This window comes from Perognathus longimembris, chromosome 3 (genome assembly GCF_023159225.1).
Source record: "Perognathus longimembris pacificus isolate PPM17 chromosome 3, ASM2315922v1, whole genome shotgun sequence".
Classification (NCBI taxonomy): domain Eukaryota; kingdom Metazoa; phylum Chordata; class Mammalia; order Rodentia; family Heteromyidae; genus Perognathus; species Perognathus longimembris.
The window spans coordinates 40,192,261-40,210,185 of NC_063163.1; the positions used below are offsets into that span (position 1 = coordinate 40,192,261).

General features: G+C 44.2%; 1 non-coding gene across 1 annotated transcript; it reads right to left on the reverse strand.

Moving 5' to 3' along the window:
- Positions 1 to 11,444: 11,444 nt before the first annotated feature.
- Trnae-uuc lies at positions 11,445 to 11,516 on the reverse strand. The gene has a single exon. It is a non-coding gene; the product is annotated as a tRNA-Glu (tRNA).
- Between the last annotated feature and the right edge of the window lie 6,409 nt (positions 11,517 to 17,925).

Consider the following 17,925-nt stretch of genomic DNA (forward strand, 5'->3'; position numbering starts at 1 on the left):
ACATCTTACCAATGACAAAAGGTGCTCTAAAAAATTAGTACTGACAGGAAGAGGAAAAAAATGTAACTTTATATTATCCAAAATACCCAATGGGGGAAATACCAATCTCTCTTACTGGAATCAGTCCTGTTAATAAACTTCATGTTTCTAATTCAGAGTGATTATTTAAAATGTGGGTCCCCTTGAGGTTCTGGTAATGAAAGCTTGAGATTTTTGTTGTTGCTTTGGTCATTATTTTGGAACTGTTCAAGAATTTCTTCGGAGTTATTTCAGGAAGTATGCCATTTACCCCTCTCCTTCCCTCCTCCCTCCACCCCATTTCATTAACCCCCCTCTCTGGATATTATGGAAATGTTGACCCATCAGAATTTACTCAAATCCTACTTGGTTATAAGCCTCTAAAGACAAAGCCAGAGCCATGGCAACCACAGGCCTCCCAGAACAAAAGAGACCCAGACTCATCATCGTCGCCCTGTTTACTGATGACTAAGATCTTGAAAGCTCTACTGTACATTCCAACTCACAGCTTGGGCCAGGCACCAGGCTGTCCTCACCTTCCAGGTCTAGCATGTATGATGAGAGCCACAGAAAGGGACTGAAGGCCTTTTTTCCAGCTCTGGGGGTGAGGGATGGTCCACTTGCACCCAAGCCTGGGGATGGTCCTGCACAAAATGGTAGGCCACACTGACCGAAACGCTGGACCAAAAGTCATGCAGGGCCCACTGGAACCTAGGGTCCTGGCTTTCCCTGCCTAGCTCCAGCTTGGCAGGTGACGTTCTTTGAGTTGTGACATTCTTTTACTTAACCAACACTGCCAACCACTCACAAGATATTGCTCTCTAAATGTGAAGATTTTTTTAGTACACAGCCTAGATCCCATGTTATTCTTTTCATCTGGATAAATCTTCATTGTCAGAACTCTTTTCTTATTGTTCTTCTGCAACAAAAATCAAGATGGTTGTTGTTGTTGTTGTTGTATTTAAGCTTGTAGGTTGAGTTTTGACCTGTTCTTCCTTAGCCGTATGTGGAAGGCACTAGGGAGATTGGCAAAAATAAATCTCTATGTAGAAAATCACAGTAATTCCTGTTCTTTTGTAAGGGTTAGCAGAAATAATTAGTACTTTCACATTCTCAAAAGAGACTAATGTCAGATAAGACAAATAAAATAATGAAAAAGGAGGAAATGAAGTTCATTCCATATTGGCTCAGCAATACTAAAAATACAATGAAAAGCTTGGATATTTAGCAAGAGCTTCCTATTTTGGAAACATTTCAGGACAGAATATGAACATAACCCTAAGCATATACAATCTCTCAGTTTCCAAGCAAATCAGACTTCAAGGGTTCATGAATGCCTTATCTCCTATTCAGTTCCTCTTTTTTTCAAGTTATATCTCCTATAACTCAGATAGACCTACAAGAAGGGACACACCAAGTCCCCAGCTTTTCTCTTGGGTAAATTACTATTCAAATTGAAGTGTTTTGCAATTACTTGGGAGTCTATAATTATTTTGAAATAGAAAATTAGGAAAAAGCTAAGCGAAAAGGCTCAAAATGAAGAGCCTATGGACTCCATAGATTCAATATAGCAATTACAAAATTTGCCAACCTACTTAAGTGCATGACATTGCTAATAATGCTAGCATGACAAAAGCTAACATTGGGTTGCTGATGAATGACTTGGGAGGGGGGCGGGGAGTGACAAGGACGCTGAGAGGCCTGGAAGTTCCATGGCTCCATCAGCAGAAAGAGGGAACAACAGTGGTCTCTCTATGTTTATTCGGTTTTCAACCCCCGGGTGTAGATGAGCGCCTCTCAAGCAGATCCCCCACAGAGACAGCTGAGCCTGTGCTCTTTTCCTCACTTCAGATTTCTTACTTCTTTCTCCTGAGGCTAAGCTGGGTCAAACAAGTTCAGCCACCTTTGGGGATGTTCTGAGGAATCAAGTGTGCACGATCCTTTTCTTTTTTAAGTCATGTCTTGGACTTGTTCTCCCACTTCTCCTTGGGCCCCAGTCCAGTGGCTTGAGAAAAATAAACCCAGTGACCAGATGCCAACCAGAAGGCACAGCACTTGGCATTGTGGCTTCTTTGACTCTGGTCAGTTTGGCCACTTCAACTAAATCCAACTTCTCCGGCAAGATTCCCAACCCGCTGAAAAATTGTAAAAAGCCAGCAGGTCTGGACAGAGATCCTTGACTACTTCCATTTATTTTGTACAAAAGCTGGGTCTCATTGTGAGTGGTTGCCCAGCACATGACTCTGAATGGAGCCCTTGCAAATCGTTTGCATTTGAGCAACCTGAGCTCACACTCCCTGTCTGGCAAGGACACTGTGGAAATTTCCCTGCACAGAGAGAGCTGGCTCCATTTCCTAGTCATTCTACGAAATTCTCTCTGTGTAGTGGTTTAAAACAAAAAATATAGCACCCAAACCATATCCAAGCACCAGAATCCAAAACAAAGAGCACCCATTAATAACAAGAAGTGGCATTATACAGGGTGGAGCTTTGCTGAGAACGTGGAATAAATCTGACTCCAAAGCCTAAGTGAATGTTTCACTTTGAATAAGCTGAAACTTAGTGCCTATAAACATTAGCTGGCCCCAGATATTTCCAATTTCTTTGTGTTATCAGGATTGTTATTCATAAGGAAACAACTACTAGATTAGTAGAGAAATAAATGAGGAAGAAGTTCAAGATAGCTGGGAGCAGCTTCAGCTTTGACATATGACTTGAAATGACTTTATTACTATCTTACCTTAGGAGAAATTCTGTATTTTCCTCAAATCCTAAGTTTGTTCATCTTGAAAATAAAAAAGGAAACCAGTAAAAAATGAACCGCCTAGCTAATAATGTGAAGGTGATTAAATAAACTAATGCATATACTGAGCTTGCTTCCCAATAGCCACTGGGAAAACGTTTTACCTTTTCTTTTTTTTTTTTTTTTGGCCAGTCCTGAGGCTTGGACTCAGGGCCTGAGCACTGTCCCTGGCTTCTTTTTGCTCAAGGCTAGCACTCTACCACTTAAGCCACAGAGCCACTTCTGGCCATTTTCTGTGTGTGTGGTGCTGGGGAATCGAACCCAGGGCCTCATGTATATGAGGCAAGCACTCTTGCCACTAGGTTATATCCCCAGCCCCTCGTTTTACCTTTTCTTTCTCCCTTCCTCCTAGTCCTATCCTCATTTTTTTTTTCTTGGAATTACTGGAATTTGAATTCAGCTTCGCATTTGTTACATTGCTCTACAACTTAAGTCATGTCCCCAGCTCCCTGTACATCTTTTTTCCTTTTTTTTTGTTGTTATTGGTGGGGGAGGGGGGTTGTGGGGCTTGAACTCTGGGCCTGGGCACTGTGCCTGAGCTCTTCAGCTCATCACTAGTGTTCTATGAGCCACAGCACCACTTCCAGCTTTCTAGTGGTTAATTGGAGATAAAAGTCTCACAGACTTTCCTGCCTGGGCTGGCTTTGAACCACAATCCTCAGCTCTCAGCCTCCTGAGTAGCTAGGATTACAGGCATAAGCCAGCGGTGCCTGGCTTTTTTCCTTTCTTGAGCTTGATTTTCAAACATAGTGTTGGAAATTCCTAAAAACTTAACTTAGTATGTGGAAGCCAGACACAGAAAAGAGATTTAAAAAAAAAAAAAAGAAAGAAAAGAGATAAAAATTCAAATGGCTACAAATGAAGCATATGCTTTTGCCCCTTCTGCTGCTTGTGATGGCTTCCACAACCTCAGCATACTAGGAAAGATCTTTCTTCTTTATTGGACAACCATAGAGGTTTGAGGATATGGCTGCCCTGACTCCCTGACCTGAACAACTGAAATCTTCCCATATAGTCTGTGGTATGGTTGGGATATAAACAAAAGCCCTTTGCACTGAAGTCTTTTCCATTCTAGCATGTTTTCTGTGATCAACTCACTTTCCAAAGGGATGGCTGGGCTAGCAGCCCAAGAGCTCTTCCCCAATCCCAGACTTAGTAGTCCTCATGGAGCAACTGGATCAATTCAACAATCTGTATTCAATTGAAAAAAAAACTGTCCTCAGATAATTATGCTAAAACATAATTACAAACACAATTATAGATTCATTTCCCAAAAGTTAGAAAATTAAAATAAATATAAGGAGGTAAAATTTACATCATTAGTACTGCTACCATCTGGAAATAGCCACTGTTGTCATTTTGGTGTATTTCCCTTCTATTTTGATATTCACATACATTTTCTTAAATATGCATATAAATGGGTAATATAAAGTTGGATTCTATATATGGTCCTGAGTTATTAAATAATCTCAGCTGTAATCAATAGTAGCTATAAAACACTGTCATAAAGAAGTAGCATTTGTCATTTATTCTCATTTCAGTTCTTTTATCATTTTGAATATATGTATATAACTTTTAGGGGTTTTTTTGTGTGTGACAGTACTGGGGCTTGAACTCAGGGCCTCACACTCTTCCTTTCCTTTCATACTCCAGGCTGGCACTTAGGCCACACCTCCACTTCCAGCTTTTTGCTGGTTAATTGAAGCTAAGAGGTTCGGAATTGACTTCCCAGGCTCACTTTGAATCTTGTTCAATCCTCAGATCTCAGCCTCAATAGTAGCTAGAATTACAGGTGCCAGGCTTTTATGAATATTTTAATTAAAGTGATGCTATAAGGGAAATAGTCCTTGTTTATAAAGCTATCTATATCTTTGCACTTCTTATGAAAGAAATCAAATTGCCAGATGAAAACAACAAATGTGTGTATGATCCGTGGTGTGACAAACTTGTATCAATTCCTCCTCCGTCTGTCTCCTAGACTCACACATAGACTACACCGGAACCCATATGTACTGGCATCAAAATACCCAGTGGGTACAATAATCACTGGGGCTTCAGGGAGTCAAGATCCTTGATAGATTCTTCATTCAATGTTGCAAAACCAGAAAGGACTGGAAATTCTTTAGGCTCACTTGACCAAGATTTATTGATTTTTAATAATTTTAACAAGCAGCACAGAATCCCTATGGGCTTATATAGCACTTTTTTCACATATTAGAAAAGCTCACACCATCTTGAAGGCACTTCCCTGCTATCTGACAAAAGCAATCAGAACAATGATCAAATCCACAGTGAGCATGATGAGAAAAGAAGCCTTTGAAGCCACGTGTGGCACTAAGAGTTCTCTATGATTTCCGCCACTGCAGGTCTGAGGTCTGAAACAAGAGGTAGTCTTGTAGAGTAGTGGTCCCCTACAGGCCGGATCTGCAAGGCATCCTCTCCCACCTGCCTGTGCACCCCCTCAGCATCCTCTACTTGCACAGCAGCACTGTTCAGTGGGAAAACACCTGAGCCTCCTCTTTCGCCTAGCAATTACAACTGCCCCATAGGTGTCTGCTTTCACAGGTGTTCCAGCCTGGATTTCCTGTCCTCTTAGTTGCTCCATTTAGATAGCCCTGCACTGACTCAAATTTGTCAAAAGAGACAAATCTCATTCTCTCTGCCCCACTTCTCTGACTCTCTGGGGATGCTTATCATCTTTGGGCTTGTCAACAAATCATCCCTTCCCTTCACGCCCCACCACAGAGCTGTTGCCAAATTCTGATTATTCCTCCTTCGCTTCCCTCAGTGTGTCGCTCTCTCCTCCTCCCCTTGAATCCATTAACCCCAATCAGGACATCAACGAACACAGGTTATGGAAAATTACTCCAGCTTCTGATCACTGTCAAGTTCACTGTGCCTGCCTTGAGCTCAAGGAGCATATTTGAGGTTTACAAAAATCTCCTGTCCTGTTCCACCCCCACCTCAAGTCCCCTCCACAATGTTTAGAAGGGAAAAGGTCCCGGGATAGAGAAGCAGCCAGAAGTGAATCCTGGGCTCACCTGCCTTTGCCAAATAGACTTGCTGAGCAGGTGCACAGTTGAAAGCCAGGAGGTGAGGTGATGCTACTGGACGCAGATGGGCCAGAGTAGCCAAAACCCATCCACCAAGGGGATCCTCTGATAACAAGGTGAGCTCCTCAGGTCTGCTGTCAAATTCCACAAGGCAACATCCTGACAAGCCCCCATCAACCACCCCCAGCATCCTTCCAATCCCACAATTTTTCTCTTGAGTTCCCAAGGGAACTCAACACAGGTGTGATTGCTCAATTTAACCTGTGATTCTGAGTGACAGAAATCCCTAAAGATCACTATTTCCATTTTAAGATTCAGAGTATGTTGTGATAGCCAGCCACACATGCTTTAGGCCTCAGAGAAGACCTATGCCCTCCAACTCCTTCTCACCCCTCTTTCTGGTACTTCCTCTTAGTCCCAGATAAGATCAGAGGGACAACTGTAGCCCCTATATCTCGGGCTTCCTTGAGCTGATGTCCTGAGCACTTGCCTATGAACACATAGCTTGTGGATGTCACCAATTTTCTCTTCTCCATGTGCAATGAGTAGAAAACAAAAAGAAAAAGAAAGGGAAAGGAAGGAAGGAAGGAAGATGAAAGAAGGAAAGGAAGGAAGAAAAGAAAGGAAGGAAGGTAGGAAAGGAGGGAGGGAGAGGGGGAGGAAAGGAGAGGGAAAGAGAAGAAGGAGAGAGAGAGAGAGAGAGAGAGAGAGAGAGAGAGAGAGAGAGGAGAACTTAATCTTGGGGAAAGCTTAATGGCATATGCCTATAATTCTAGTGACTCAGGAGACAGAGATTCGTTCAAGGCCAGTCTACGCAAAAAGTTAGTTAGACTCCAGATCTATCAAGCAAAAACAGGAGCTCCAACCTGAAGAATACCTAAAGCAGACAATGGGTGATGGAGGCATGGCTCCCCCCAGTAAGCACTAGGCCCTGATTCCAAACTCCATATTGCAAAACAAAACAAACAAACCTATCCTGCCCTAAAAGAAGCTTTCTGAAGGATGTGAGGTTTAACTCGAGATTTCAAGGATGTATAAGATGCATAGAGAAAAGCACACAAAGAATGCTTCTGGTGCAGGAAAAAAGAGCAAAAGCCAGAGATTTTAAAAAAAAAGGGAAAAAAACTGTATGAGATTAACATCTGGGATGATTCCATTCATGTGGAAGGAAGAGGGAGAAAATAGGCTGCAAATACAGGTCTAAACCCCTCAGCCAGCCAAGAGGTGATGGAAAAGAGCACCAGCAGGTCAGGCCTGTGGTTTGTGTGACAGGCAGTGGAATGTCAGATAGAAGGGCGAGGTGGTGGGATGAGGGATGCCAGGAGCTTGTGCCAGAAGAGCCTGGGTAACACTTTAGAAAATCAGGAATGACAAGAGGTTTCCTTTGTTGCTATCTTTTTTCTGTTTGTCATGTTTGTTCATTTAACTGTCTTTGACAGGGTAAGGAGACAAAAAAATGAGGGACAAAGGGTGAAAAAAATGCAGCGGTGGTACTCACTAGAGACTGTTGAAAATGAACCATACAACTTGTGGGTGGGAGGGGAAGAGAAAACTGAGAGAGGAAAAAAGAAATGTCCAAAAGGAAATGTACTCTTTACCCGGCGTATGTAACTGTAACTGTTCTGTACACCACCTTTGGAATAACATTAAAAAAAAATAAAAGAAAATGAGGACTGTCGCTGGGCATGGTGGCTCAAGCCTGTCACCCTCGCTAAGGGGTAAGCAGGAAGCAGAGGCTGGAGGCTGGCAATCAGCCTGTGCAGGAGAACCCCAAATTGGGAGGGTTGAAGACTTGGTTTGCTAGGGCATCAAGAGAGACCCCCCAAAAAAGAGAGAGACCCTATCTCAAACAATAACCAACACAACCAGGGTTCATAGAATGACTGAAGTGGTAGAGGGCCTTCAGGTGATCTACATAAAATAAATGAAAATAAGTTTAAAGTGAATAAATAAAGGAATGGGGCTGTGGCATGTTGGAAGGAGGAAGAGGTCCCCTTTGTAAAAATTGATTTTAAATCATCCAATTGTGTGGAGCTGAACCTCCCATCTCCACCCCCCCTCCCCGAGTTGAATGGGTCCTTGGCCACAGGAATCCTCTTACCTACATTTTCCTAAAGAGTACACAACAAGGTTCAAAAATCCCAGGATAAACCTCCTCACAGCTGACCCATGCTCCATGCCTGTCATTTTGACAAAAGGAAATTAGATTCATCAGATCAGCTTTTTGACCAAGTAATAGGGAATAATTATCCAGTGCTCTGCGGTCTTCTAGGTGTTTGCAAATTGATTTGGGGATCGTTTGTTCCAGTGATTTTCCAAGTATTCAGTGTTTTTCCAAACTATTCAGATTTATATAGGGGAGCTACAATTCATATCTGCCTTCCCTTCACTGGAATAATATGAAATTTGCATGTTACAATTATTTAGGATGTTTACATGTGACATTGGACATGCTCTAAGAGTACATACACAGAAATGTATATGAGGGTAAGTCTACTTGCTAAAGGGTACACAGTGATCTTCCTGTAGAATCCCTTAGAGTTTATAACTGTATGCAGAACAACAAGGCACGGAGACATATGATTAGTTGAAATGCCCCAAATCAATTTAATTCACCACTACTAGAAATGTTTATGTGGTGAACTGAAAAAAAAAAACTCTCTCAAACAGAAAGAGTACTTCTGTGTTCAGGAGCTATACTGTGAACACTGATCCAAAGTAAAATACAACAGACTTTAAAACTTGTCTCTGGCGAGGCACCAGTGGCTCACACCTGTAATCCTAGCTGTTAGCATTTCCCTAGCCTCAGGTCCTCAGCTCCTCCCACTAGCCCCCAAACCCACCCATACCTAATGAGCCACTTCTACTCACTACCTACCTACTTCCCTTTTACCCCCAAAGAGAAGATGCCACCTGGATAAGGTGCAGACGCCATGTAGCTCCCTCTCCCATGGGAACTATGGCCCCACTAATAAACCTCCTTATGAACCTTCTTCTCCTGTCTGTGATTATCTCTGCATGGTCCCCTGAGATGGCTGGGACATATCCTTTCACTAGCTACTCAGGAAGCTGAGATCTGAGGATCGTGAGACTCTTATCTACACACACACACACACACACATACAAGCTGAACATGGAGCTGTGGCTCAAGTGGTAGAGCACAAGCTCACAGTTAGTTCAAGTCCCAGGACCAGCAAAAACAAACAAAAACCTCGTCTCTGTAGTCAAGTATGCAGAAATTCAATTTCTTTAGTATATAACCTGCTATAGTTTGAGGTGTCCCTCAAAAGTTCACAGGTTATGTAATCCCCAGTATGAGGTATTGAGTACAAACTTCATAGCACTACCTTGTTTACATGTGGTGCTTTGGAAGTGCTCAGTTTTAGAGGAAGTCATCAGGGTGGAGCTCTAGGATAGACAGCTGAAGACTGATAGCTTTATAAAAAGAGGGACAGACACAGAAGGGAACTGTGTGTACTCCTATTCTTTTTTTTTTTTTAAACCAGTCCTGGGGTTTGAACTCAGGGCCTGGGCACTGTCCCTGGCTTCTTTTGCTCAAGGCTGACTCTACCACTTGAGTCACAGCACCCCTTCTGGCTTTTTCTGTTTATGTGATACTGAGGAATTGAACCAAGGGACAAAGCCCAAGCCTTGAATTCAAGCCCCAGGACTGGCACCAAAAAGAAAACAAACAAACAAAAAAAAAAAACAGCAGAAGTAGGGATTCTTTCTCAAGTGGTACAGTACCAGCCTTCAGCAAAAAAAATAAAATAAGGGGCTGGGGATATAGCCTAGTGGCAAGAGTGCCTGCCTCGGATACACGAGGCCCTAGGTTCGATTCCCCAGCACCACATATACAGAAACGGCCAGAAGCGGCGCTGTGGCTCAAGTGGCAGAGTGCTAGCCTTGAGCGGGAAGAAGCCAGGGACAGTGCTCAGGCCCTGAATCCAAGGCCCAGGACTGGCCAAAAAATAAAAATAAAAAAAATAAATAAAATAAAATAAAAATTCAGGAACTGCATCCAGGCCTTGAGTTCAAGCCCCAGTAACTGCCACAAAAAAGCAAACACCAACAAAAGAACTTAAATAACCATCTCTCCACAAAGTTAAACCTCTGAATGCATTCTATTAAATACTTTAGGAACTTGGGCCCCTCGAATGTTACAAGCATTTAAAGAAAAGTCTTAACAAATCTAAGAGACCAAAAATGTATTTTGTGAAAATGCAGGATGGGTAGATGTGACAGATTTCATATGAATGGAATTGCATCCACCACCTGAAAGCAGCGAGTTTTAAAGCAAAAAATAAATAAATAAATAAACCCACACAGCTCCTGATTGGCAGTTCTTACCATCATGGCAGTTACCTTTGCTGCCCAGGACCCTAAGGGCTGCTTCCCCTTGCTCTCCTAAAAGTCCTTGAAAGTCTTCATTAAGCATCCTGCTACAAATGAGTCATTTGGCTCCTACAGGGGTAATGATATTACCTAATAATAAAATAAGGATCACATTGAAAAAGATGTGTAAAAATGCCTAGTCTCATGCCTAACTAATACCTATTATGTTTAAGGATATTTTTTAATTTTCTAATCAAGTCTTCCTTATTTGGTTCAATAAAGATAGAACACCTGATAGTTGGTCCATTTCTCCCCTTAAGCTCTTTATGGGGACTTTTGAATAATGTAAAGCTTGCCTAATAAATTTCCTCATGAAGAAGAATGGCATTTGCATCCTTTAAACTCAGAACTTTTAAAAGAGCAAACTTCAAAGTCACACCAACGCCAGTGTGATTTTCACAGGCATATGTCGGTGTTAATGTTAGTCTGAGGACAAATGGGGGTAGCTTCAGAGGGTTCCACTTATGAGGAGAAGGAAATGCACGCCCCCCCTCCCCGCAAAGGCCCTTGGCAAGTCTCTGGAGAGGTGACACCATAGACGGCTGGACCCCACAATGCATTCATTGGGGTGACACCTAGAAACTGTCACAGAGAGAACACTGGTTTCTACTTGTAGTTGGATAGAACATGAATTCTGGAAGTTCGAGGTTTTGTTGTTGTTTTGTAAACAATGTGTCAAATCAGCCAGAGAGGGAGAGGAAATGTCGAGGTTTGTAATAACTTCAGTTTCTTCCTTCCCTTCTCCTCCCCTCACCAGGTGGGTTAGTGAGCTGCTCGAACGGCGAGTCCCGAGCTGGATCACTGGACCCGTGCCAGGGCCCTTCAGAAAATCCTTCTAGAAAATCCTACTCTCTTCCAAGCAATGGCTCAGGCAGTTTGAAAGCCAGGTCCTGAAATCGCATCTTTAGCTTTAAAAGGGAGCGCTTTCGGCCATGTGCTCTCTGCTCACCATAAAAAGTGCTGGGTTTGCAGGTGCCTTGGCCTTTCTTCGTTTCCAAACCCGGCGGCGCTGCCTGCCGCAGCTGGCGGAGCGCGGAGCGCGGAGAAGGCTTCCCCGGGCTCCCGCGATCTGCGTCTGCCGGCTCTTGGAGAGGATTATAATTTTTTCTAAAAACACGTCTTTTTCTGATTAAAGGAAAGCTAATTCTTTTTTGTTCTTGCCTAAAAGATCGGCGTTCCCACACCGGGAGTCGAACCCGGGCCGCCTGGGTGAAAACCAGGAATCCTAACCGCTAGACCATGTGGGAGACGACAAACTTCGGTAGACGCTAAGGCAAATTGAGTCTCTACCCTCAGCTTCCGCTTCACCGACTTAGTTTGATCCCGCCCACCACCAGCTGCAAACCTCCTCCTGCGCATGCGCGGCATTAGCGGCTTAATCCTTCCCGCTGCATGCTGGGTTCCCTCTTCTCTTAAAGGGCCCTTGACCCATCCTTCGGGTTGCACCCTGGCCTTTCCTGGTCTGCAGTGACCTGCCCGGACGCCGATACGGACGACATCGACGCAGGGTTGGACGGACCACTGCTCGCACTTCCCACACCGGAAATCCTGCAGAGCAGAGAGGAGCCGGTGTAGGGACTTCAGAGGGTTCTGAAGAAGCAACGCGCTGGGAAGCCCCCAAACCGGGGCCAGGGAGGCCAAACTGACCGACAGGACCAGGCCTCCCCCCCCCCCCCCCCCATACGTCCGTCCCCTCCCCTCCCCTCTTCCCTCCTGTCTCCTCACTGGGGATCAAGGCTGGCCACACTTGCCACCCAAGTCTCCAGAAAGTTCATCTTTTCTGCAAAGAAACAGAAACTGGAATGAAGACGGCCTAGAACATTCCAGGTTCTGTTGACTCAACGGCTGAAGGCTGGATGTGTGTCCCTGAAAGCAGGCTGGGGTGGTGGTCTGTAAATGGAGTTTACAACACACACACACACACACACACGAGTTTACCACGCACACGCACGCACGCGTGCAAGGCCCTTACTGCAAGCATTCATGACCTTTCCTTTCCTCTCCTCCCCTCCCCTCTCCTCAGCAAGCCCTTACTGCAAGCATTCATGACCTCTCTAATCTCCCCTCCCCTCCCCTCCCCTCCCCTCCCCTCCCCTTCCTTCCCTTCCCCTGGAGCAAGGCCCTTACTGCAAGCATTCTTGACCACACAGCACACACAATGGGGCAAGGTCCTTACTGCAAGCATTCCTGACTGGTGGGGGATTCCAGGCGGTTTGCAAACCCTTACCGATGCCCAGCAGCAGCAGCATATGCTTAAGCCCGACCTCGTGTTTGGACAAGGGTAGCACAAAAAGCCAGTTGTTTGGGGGGGGGGGGGGGGGTGCAGTGTGGACTGCTGAGGCTCAGGCTGTAGCTAAGCGAGTGGGTATGCCTGCAGCTGAAACTTTGCCCATTGAACATCTCAGGTCTCTCCTGGCTTCTCCTGACTGGTGCAGACTGAGGCTTTCTAAGGCTTCAGTTGTGACACTCATCAGGAAGGGAGGGGTGCTGAGACACCAAGTAAACTGTTGGGGATGAAGCTCCCTGCCATAGAGTATGTGTAATCCAACAGACAAGGGAAAACTGACTGCAAATCAATTATGCATATCAGATGCATTTAATGCTCATGGTATAGCTATGAGGTAGGTCTTGCACTCACTTTAGAAGCTTCTTTTTTACTTTTTCTGAGTGGTACTGGGGTTTGAACTCAAGGCCTAAGCCAAGCACACAGACTACTACTGTCTTTGAGCAGTTTCATTTGTTTTTTTGTTTTGGTTTGAGTTTTTTTCCCAGTCCTGGGTTTGAACTCTAGGCCTGAGCACTGCCCCGGCTTCCTTTTGCTCAAGGCTAGCACTCTACCCCTTGAGCCACAGTGCCACTTCTGGCCTTTTCTTTTTATTTGGTACTGAGGAATCAAACCTAGGCAAGCACTGTACAGCTAAGCCACACTCCCAGCCTGTTTTGTTTTTTAATCAGTGGCATAGCTGCTTTCTTTCTGAAGGCACCTGTTTTGGAACAACAAAGAACCATCTCCCAAATCAACCTTATCTCCAGAAGCCTATGCCACAATACTTCTCAGTTTGGGGGCCCAGAGATTTCATGTGTCCTTTTCAATTCTATATGCCCACGTGTTGCCAATTCTGTTTTTAATGTGTTACTTTATTGTAAAGGTGATTACAGACAGGTTATAGTTACATATGGTAATGAGTACATTTCTTGTGCAACATTGTTACCCCTTCCTCATTTTCTCCCACTTTCCCTCTCCCAACTCCTCTCCCTCCCCCTTGTAAAGTTCATATCCAACACATTGTCTTGTGAGTATCCCTGTTGCATTGGTTCACCCTTTGTCCTTTGTCTCACCTTTTCTTCCCCAAATTAGATGAACAAATGTATATACAAGATACAAGGTACCAAAATAAAAAAATAGTGACAACAGAGGATAAAACAAAGGAAAAAAAGAAATAACTTCACAGAGTACATTTAAAAAACCCTCTTGTTTCCATATCTTGGAGTTCAATTTGATTTGTATCATTTTATAGGGTCTTATGTACATAGCTACTGAGCTATTAAAGTACCTATGGAGTAGACACTGGTGGCTCACACTTGTAACCCTACCTACTCAGAAAGCTGAGATCTGAAGGAGTCTGATTCAAAGCCAGCTAGGGCAGACAAATCCACAACTGGTTATTTTCATTTAACAACAAAAACCAGAACTGGGGGTGTGGCTCAAGTGGGAGAACCTCAAACTTGAACAAAAAAAGCTAAGCAAGAACACAAAGGCCTAGCGTATAAGCCCTAGTTTAAAAAAAAAAAAAAAAGGAAAAGAAAAAGTGATTTTGTAAGATAGAATTGTATGGTTTGTAAGATACAATTTCCTTGTGTAACCCATACTTTGGGTGGGAACTATCATAAGGAGATAAACAAAATGCAGGTATAGCCTCACTCTCCCTCAACTGAGATTTATCCCATTTTTCTCTTATCCACTGAATGGAAACTTGAGCAGGGACAGAAAACTTTATGGCTCTTTAAGTATTAGAATAGAGTAGAAAACAGTGGAGGACATTATTCAGTAACTCAGTCTTTATTCTAGATAGTTCTCCCACCCTTACCCCCATCTTCCACATCCCCAACGTGGGCATGATTTCAGGGTAAAAGCAATGGTTCAACTGTGTCTGAATGGTATGCTATGTGTCTAGCTCATATTGGATCACAAGTGTTTATTCTGGGCTTTTCCTGTGTTCAGTGACATCACATTAGTAGCCTGAGATGACCAATCTGGGAGTATTTACACCATATAAATCAGGAAATGCTATAAAGCAAAGAAAGCTTTTTTCCATGCTGAGTTGGTGAGCTGCCTAAAATATGACATATTTATATGTCATATATATATCACACCAGGTGTGATAAATAGGTGTGACAGAAGTTTCTACTCTAGGAACTTCTGGGCCCTGTACGTGTGTGTGTGTGTGTGTGCGTGTGCATCCATGCTGGTACTGGGCCTTGAACTTGGGGCCTGGATGCTATCCCTTAACTCTTTTCCCTTAAGACTCGTGCTGAATCACTTGAGCAACACTTCCACTTCCAGCTTTTTTTGCCAGTCCTGGGCCTTGGACTCAGGGACTGAGCACTGTCCCTGGCTTTCTTTTTGCTCAAAGCTAGAACTCTGCCACTTGAGCCATAGTACCATTTCTGGCTGTTTTTTTTCTACATATGTGGTGCTGGGGAATCGAACCCAGGGCTTCATGTATACAAGGCAAGCACTCTTGCCACTAGGCCATATTCCCAGCCCCCACGTCCAGCTTTTTTGGTGTTAGTCACAGGAGTATTTGGGGGTAGATATAGGAGTCTCATGAACTTTCGTGCCTAGGATAGCTTTGAACTGCAATCCTCAGATCTCACCTCCCGAATAGCTAGGATGTAGTGTACAAACATGTACACTCACAGTGTACTTGGCAAGTTCTTTAGAGGCAACCCTGCTTCACTCTTTGGTTGCAATGTTTGGCCTGAAACCAGTGAAATTGGAAACACCCACAGCTGTCATTATTTCACTTTCCAGCCCCACCTACAGAGGCATCCAAAAGTTACCTTCAGGGAACAAGGCCTAGAAATGTGAATTTTTGTGAGCATGCTCCTATATATGCCACTGGATATAAGACTGGAACTTCAATCTGCTCAGACTCTCTGATCTATTTCTGTCATTTCCCTTTTCCTGCTGACATGCCTGAAAAAAAAAAAAAAAGGCTTCTAGTTGTCTAGATTTCCTGGCCAAGCCTACCCAGCTTCCATACTCCAGCGCTGGCAAAGCCTGCTAATAATGTCCTCCAGGTCTATCTGCAGGAAAGCCACAGTGCAGACCTCCCACCTGCCCCTATGCCAGGCTCCTCTCTCCACTTCTGACCCCCAACTCCAAGGCCAGCTCATCCCTGGGAAACCACCTCAAGTCTTCCTCCATCATAAGACACCCCCATTTCCTCTGAATCCCCAAAGCACAGGCCTTTCAAACATGATGTGGATTGCCACCCTCTTGGTTAAACTACTTTTATAGGAAGGCCCATGAATAAAAATCAGATCCCATAATCTCCCTGGGAACACAGTACCAAACTCAATCATTCTGCCAAGTAGTCTTTCCTTTTCTCTAACTTAAATACTTCCTGTTGTATTTCTATGTGAAAGCTGCCACCTTTTAACCACCAGCAAGAACAAAATGTTCCTTGGAGAAGTAGGGAAAACACACACACACACACACACACACACACACACGCACGCACGCACACATACACACATTTTTGAAGTTTAGCCAGACCAGTAAAGTGAGCTGCTACATTTCTTTAACTCTAAACACACACAAAATAAGCTTTCTTGTTGACACAGGAACAGTTATTCCTGTTCCCATGCATATAAGGCGCTGATTCTCTCTGGGCAGCTCTCCCATTTTATCCACCATTTGATCCTGGAAAAAAGCCCCAAACATATTGCATTTGCCAGGCATTTACATTAGCCAGCGTGATGCGGGTGCAATTCAGGCCTGTGTTTGCCAGTCATTTAGGAGCAAGGTTGGTTTCCATTTCAGTGGACCAAGACTCATCTTTTATAATGGCACCAAAAATAAACACAGGTTAACTCTGCTCTCCCAAGGAAAGACCTGGTCAGCAATGCTCAGCCTGAGGCACAAAGTTAACCTCAGAGCTCTTTTGGGTAACAGCACCTGCCTCTGCTGACCAGATGGGTGAGTTCATCTTCATGGCCTAACACTAGGTTCAGTTTCTAAAACTGGATGTGATCTTGAAAGGCCTCTGAGATGACATGCTTCCTCAAGAGCTTGTGTGGATCATATAACTCTGCTCCTCACCTCTGTCCAAATCTAGTGACTTTCTACACGTCCTATGACTCAGGATGAACACCAAAACCCTCACACTGGGTCAAGTGTGTGTCCTGTGGCCCATGCCACCATTTGGGCTGGCCCTATTTCCCTGCTTCTGGCTATGGTAAAGCCTACATCCCTCATGGCAGTGTCTGGTTCTGTGATCCATTTGAATGTGTGTGTGTGTGTGTGTGTGTGTGTGTGTGTGTGTGCATGCACACATGCATACACATGTATATTGGAGCGTTAACTCAGGAATTTATACCCTCATGATGGTCTCGTATGGCTTTTTTTTCTCAAGGCTGGTGCTCGGCTACTTGAACAACTCCACTTCCAGCTTTTTGGTGGTGGGGAGTCTCATGGACTTTCATGCCCAGGCTGCCTTTGAACCAGGACCCTTAAATCTCAGCCTCCTAAATAGCTAGGATTGCACACATGAGCCACCAGAGCCCAGCCCATTTAAAATTTTTGTAAGACAGTTTTTAAAAAGGGAGGACTGGGGCTGGGGATATGGCCTAGTGGCAAGAGTGCTTGCCTCTTATACATGAGGCCCTGGGTTCAATTCCCCAGCACCACATATACAGAAAACGGCCAGAAGTGGCGCTGTGGCTCAAGTGGCAGAGTGCTAGCCTTGAGCAAAAAGAAGCCAGGGACAGTGCTCAGGCCCTGAGTCCAAGCCCCAGGACTGGCCAAAAAAAAAAAAAAAAATGGGAGGACTGGAGAGGGGATATACAACAGAGTAATAGGAGGGATGGATATGACCAAAGTGCATTGGTAAGTATGTACAGAAACATCCCAATGAAACCTCTCACTTTGTACAATTAGTATGTACTATAGAGAAGTTTGGGAAAGCAATGCTCGGGTTTGAACTCTGAACTTTGAAATATTTTTTTAAAAAAAGAATCTGGCTGGGTGCTGGTGGCTCATGTTTGTAACCCTACACAGGGGGCTGAGATCTGAGTTTCGCAGTCAGAAGCCAGCCTGACAGGAAAATCCATCAGACTCTTATCTCCACTTAACCTCCAGAAAACCAGAAAACCAGAGGTGGCACTATGGCTCAAAATGATACAGTGCTAGCCTTGAATTGAAAAAGCTCATGGACAGTGGCCAGGCCCTGAGTTCAAGCCATAAGATGCCAAAAAAAAAAAATCTGGCTAGAAAGAAGCTAAGTTTCTCCTGAGCCTTTAAGTAAATGTGATACACACACACATACACACACACACACACACACACACACTCCTTACCTCTGGAAGCTATGGGTAATATATGCTGTGGAACCATTCTTGGGGCAGTAACTTTAAGACTGGGATATACAA